Below are 6,000 nucleotides of genomic sequence, written 5' to 3' on the forward strand. Positions count from 1 at the left end.
ATTCCCATTTCAGTGACTAAAGTAAACTAAAGTTTCCCCTCCTTCCCCCAGTTCCAGCAAATTTTTCTTTCGACTCTGCTGCAACAGGTGGGTAAATTACTATTTGTGAGAAATTTAAAAATTTTTTTTTTTTTTTTTTTACACACTTTCCTTCCCCACTTCTCCCTTCCCCACTATAGAATACACAAATGAGAATTAAAAGCTGAAATGAAATCCTTGCTACCGCCAAACCATCGTGGTGAAAGGTTTCAGCACTTTTTAGAAACAGTTCCAAATTATTGCTCATTCAGGACTTCGTTACCTATAGCAACAGCCTGTTTGTCTAAGCCGACCAAAGAAATTCAGTCCCAATTAACTCTAAAAAACTTACGTGTCCTTTTGAATTAACACAGAAAGCACGGAGACCTTTTTTTTTTTCCTGCACACTATGTCCATTTATGACCACACAAGTTCCTGTACTACAACAACTCCAACATACTTTTATTTGTTGGCATGCCTTTGAGGTTCAGATATGGTGACGGAGATCCAGCAGCACAGGGTGGCCCTTTCCCACCAACATGGTTTGTCACAACAGTGACTGTGGCCGTCGCAATAGCGGCGACGTGCTACGCCTTCTCTCTTTAGTGATGCTGGAGTATTGGGCTCTCCAGGACGCTTGATCTTATTCTGAGGCCCAGCAACAAATTTATCTGCTTCATCTATCATCGTACCCTGAAAAGACTTTTTTTTTTTTTTTTAATATAAGTAAAAAACAATTGCTTCGTCAATTCACTACCAGAGTATTTGCCTCCGTGTTACAATTCAGTTACTTTTCAAATAGTGATACAGCAGATAGCAAGACTTCTCCTACCTTCTCATCCTGTTTGAACAGACTGCCAAGTGTATGAAGAAGCCTTTTTGGTTGATCTGGATCAATCTCCCGAAGGGGTGAAGGCATCATTTTCAACTACTCCTGATGATTTCCCCTTTGAGCAACAGGAACGCCGTGAAGGCAGTCTGCAGCAGAACAAGGTATCTAAATTTAGTCTACCTTAAGACTAAGGAAATACAAGCCTCGCATGCTTCCATTTCCAGTGTTAGCATTTAAGATCTAGAAATCACTATTTCCTCCCTCTACAAAACAAAGGAAAAGCAAAAGGCAAATAAAGCCCCTCTTTCCTTTCACCATCACTATAAGAACATCTACTGCATCCTGTTGCACAGGAAAGCTCACCCATGAAACTTAATTTTCAAATTCCAAGCACGCACAACATGTTTTGTGACAGAAGGCAGAAATTTCATTCTTTTCCTTCGGAATCTAGGGAAGGACGACTGACCCAAGAAACGATGCAAAGTCTACTTCCTCTCCCACACCGAGGACAGAAACACTACACTTAGGTGAATTAAATAGCTGTACCAGAATATTAATAAATAATTGTGTCCATTTACCTTCATCCTGCCCCACGATATCCCTGCGTGTTTTCAGAAGATTGGTTCTCATTCCGGTTAGCTGATCTAGAAGACTGTGACAAGACATATCATATGCATTTCTGAATGCCCGTGGCTTCAAATCCTAGTTTTATAATAAAACAAGTAACTTTCAGTTAACCCGCGAGTTCTCACGCACAAAGAAATTGCTCTGTGGGCTGTACTACCGTTAACTACTAAAAACAAAACAAAACAAAAAAATTCCAAAACAACTTCAGACATTCTGAACGTATTCTGAAACAACTTTCTTTCCATCTCTCTGGAAAGAGCTTTCCTCCTATCTGTGACAAAGGAAAAAAAAAAAAAAAAAAAAGTTGTGATCGCGGGAGTCGTTACACAAAGCCACACTCTGTGAATTCACTACTACAGTTAAGATCATTTTTAGTCAAAAATACCTCGGCAGCAATGCTATCACTGCAAACATAGCGTTGCCAAAAAAAAAAAAAAATTCAAGATATAGGAGAGGGCAAGCTAAAAGCACAAATAACATGACCGATGGAGGCTGCAACAACCACCTGGTAGATGGTTGTCCACAGCCCTCGGATTGCATGGTCGTCTTTCCTGACAAACGAATACTGGAAGAACAGAAAAGATACACCGTGTGTCCGCAAAAGCCTTCGGGGAGACTACTGAAAGGAAAACCAAACCAAAAAATAAGGAACAGCAAGTGGCGTATACGTCAGTTTTGTTAACAGAGCACCACTAATGTACCAGGAATTTCCACATTCTTCGCCCCTCCTCTACCTTGAAAATGTCACCCAATTCTGTCAGTGTCTTCACCATCAGCATTTATTTATTTATTTCGTTTTTCACGTGGACATCCGAGGAAAACATTTCGAGTCCCTGTCATCGAGGAAGAAGGGGGGGGGGGGGGGAAAAAAAAAAAAAAAAAGAGAGATGAGGGGGGAAGAAGCACTGCCATTCCTTTCCTCGGTAACGCGAGCAAAAAGCTCAGGCGCTCAGCAACAACGTGCTTTGAAAGATAAAACACAGAAGAAACTGCACGTTATTTAGTCTCAGCTACAGAGTCACGTGTATTTGTACCTGCTCATTTATTCATCTGCCAGTGTATTTTAGTACAAACGCTACAGAACACAGAAACCGCAAGGTTACTACTACCTTTTGTGACCGACGCGATCTTTGGCAGGAACAGCTATCGAAAAAGAACCAACAAAATCCCCTTCGTCGACAGCCATCCGAACCTTTATCGTCTAACAGCAGTCCTACAAACATCCCCTGGGATGCTCAACTCCTGAAACTTTCTGTTCAACTTGAGGCAGAACAAGCCCTTACCCTGGGCACCTTCACCCAGCTCTCCACTGCTAGCAGAGTAGCACCCTGATACTGTCCAGGACGCGCTGCAGCAGCCTACTCGCTTACGCGTATTTACTGCAGCCTGGTTCGAGACGCGCACAGAGGGACCCACGAAAAATCCACCCTTTCCTTCAGGGAAGTAAATACATACATACATACGGACGACACGGTAAGGAAGAAAAGCTGAACACACAGCATGCGGTCCTTTACCGTGGGGCAGATCCAGCATCAGCACAAGGAGCTTTGGGGCACGTGAGCGATCATCTACACCGGCCATCGCGACAAGCCAAACTCACGCACACAAGCCTCGACCTAAAAACACAGAACACACTAAGTTCCTTTATAGCTTATGGAAGTAACAACCAGCATCTTAGATGCAGTTGGATAGTTGGATTGCATCAGCTTAGGGACTGCCTCCTTCAAAACGCACAGGGGGGTGGGGAAACCAGTCTTGGAAACCTGTTGCCTAACAGGAAGGAGACTGTTGTCTTCTCCTCCATAGGTGACGTTCTTCCAAGCATCGTCCTGCTCCTGGATTTTACCAGCCGCGACGGGATGGTCCTACCGGCGTGAGTCGGGAACGCTTCCCACGGGGTTTCTGTGACACTGAAGTAAGTTTTCCGCAGGTACAAGTAACGCAGCACGAGACGGCAAGGAAGCTAAGGCACCGTCTGCAGCACAGCACGTGTGCGATATTGGGCCTGAGGGGACCAGTCAAAGCCTGCAGTAATCGCTGAACAGGTGGGCAAGCAGGGAGCCCTACGGGAAACAAAGCTCACGTTCTGCAAAGCTCTTTTCCCGTCAAGAAGACGGCCTTTTCTATTCAGCGCATTTACTGAACTTTAGGCTACTTCCCATTCGCTTTGGCAAGTTAGCCTTTGCGTAAGCCAAGAGGTTTTAAACTGCCAAGCACCACTGATGGTTCTTGTTCTCCAACAACAGGGAATTTCAATCAGGGCACTCGTTAACAGGAAAGCCTGGCTCTGTTTCACACAAATCACGTACCTAAACCACGGAGACAGGAGTCTGCAGGAAGAACTCTTTAAAAGGTGAACTTAAAGAGAAGGATACTACTCATTTTTCCACAACTTCTGCAAGGACTGCGGCAAAAAAAGGCTGAACCAGGGACGTCTCTATCATCATCCCCTCTAGAATTCAGCAACTCCATACAGTTATGGGGCAAATACCACAGCTGCAGCGCAAGACAAACAAAGACCTCGAAGGTCACGTTTCTGCCTGCGTACCGAGTTCCGCTGGGAAGACCCCCCACCTCTGGAAAGACCCCCAGCCGCTCAACTCCCAAGCAACGTTGCCACGGCCAGTGCTTACGCAGAGTTTTGCTCTCTCTCGCTGCTCACTACAGGCCCAAGGCCTCCTTTATTGCACACAGTTCAAGCAAAACTCTTGGGACATAACCAATAGACAGACAGACAGACAGACAGAAATTGCCTCTCACGTCTGTCCTCACTGACCGCAACCAGCGTCCTGGAAAGCCCCGCAAGCACCGGTCTATTCCTAGGACAACTCCGAAAGCTGAGGCGGGACAAAGTTTAGCCTCTCGTACCAAAGACTGAGCAACAGACAGAGCCTGACAGGCCAGTTCATTCTAGGTCTAAGAGGCTACTACGACTCGGCAGGCACTACGTGCCTTCCTTCCCTTTGCGCTTCCCAGCGCCGAGCAGCTCGCGCTTCCGCAAATTCAATGAAGCCTTGGAGCCGGGGCTGCAGGAAGCTTACGAGCACGCCTTGATTCCACCCCGAGGTCGCTGCGACTTACCTGGGCAGTCGGGACGGACGGGCTGCTCTCTCTCCTGAGAACCCTGCGACCGCAGCACGCCAGCTGCGGCTTTCCTCGCTTTACCCGGTGCGCCACCTTCGCTCGGCAACAAACCCCGCAGGGGTCCTAGCGGCGGGGAGCTGCTTCTGCCCCGGTGAACCGCAGCACAAGGAGAGAGCCGGCTGTCAGGACGCAGGGAGAGGAAAGCCTCCGAGGCGCGGCGCGGCGCAGCCCAACGATCAAGCGCAGCGAGGACCCGCGCCCGGCCTCAACACCCCCCGCCCCTCCCGGCCCGACGCTCCGAGGAGGCACCCCCGGAGGCTCTCGCTCGCCTCACCGCCGGCAACCGCGCTCGCCGCCAGCGGCAACCTGCGCCTCCCGGCGCGCACGGCCCGGCCCCGGCCCGGCCCCGGCCCGGCCGCGCAGCCCGGAGCCCACGTGGCCGCCCGGCAGCGCAGAACTACAGCTCCCAGCATGCCTCGGGACGGAGCACTCCAGCCAATCCAGAGGGGCGTCGGCCACGCGCACGCAACGGCACCTCCTCCTGCTGCCCTCTCTGCCCCCCCCCGCCGCCGCAGCCGCAGCCGCCCCCCTCTCCCCTGTCCCCTCTCCCCCAGCCCCTCTCGTGCTCCGAGCATCTCCAGCATTTCAGGAACTGGAACCCTGGAACCGCTGACGTCTGGCACGTGTCAGAAACGTACTCTGCTGTCGCAAGGCACTTGCAAAGCCGGCCCGACAGCTGAAGCAGACTCACACAGTCCACCGAGCAACTCGGGGCCCCCACTGCTGTCCACTCACCCTCATGCTTCGTTCAAGCTTCCGTGCCTACGCCCTGAGCTACAAGAAACAAAGAGAGAAGGTCACATCCACAATGGATACGCAAACAGTGCGGCACATGCAGAGGACTCAAACACAGAGACCAGAGCCAGACAAATAAAAAAAAAAAAAAAAAAAACAAACAAGCTGAAGTCCACAAATGCCACAAGGCCATGAATGCATAGCAGCCCCGGCAGGGGTAATGACAGACATACCCTTTGCAGATGAAAAAGGTGACCCTGCTCAGTCTCTTGGTAATACTGCACCAACGCGGTCAAGCCTCTTGTAGCACGTCATCAAGCTGGTTTTAGTCCTCTGGAGAGTTACACAAGTGGGTTGATTCATCTAGAGATTAAAATACAGATCAAACACAGGAGCGTATCATCCCACCATCCCAAAAAAAAAGTGAGCCAGCAACCTCTGCTAAATATCCCTCTATGAAGTGAATTCCAAGCCCTTAGAATTCCAGAAATCCATAGACTCCAGCCTGCCTAGAGAACCCGGCAACTGACTGAAGGAAAAACAAAGCACTTACCCCCAAAGAGCAGCCCAGGCAGAAGGAGCTCTCTGACGGCATACTTGGGGCTCATATACCTTTTGGTCCCACCCAGCACCCAAACCCGATC

This window comes from Aythya marila, assembly GCF_965140915.1.
Source record: "Aythya marila genome assembly, chromosome: Z".
NCBI lineage: Eukaryota > Metazoa > Chordata > Aves > Anseriformes > Anatidae > Aythya > Aythya marila.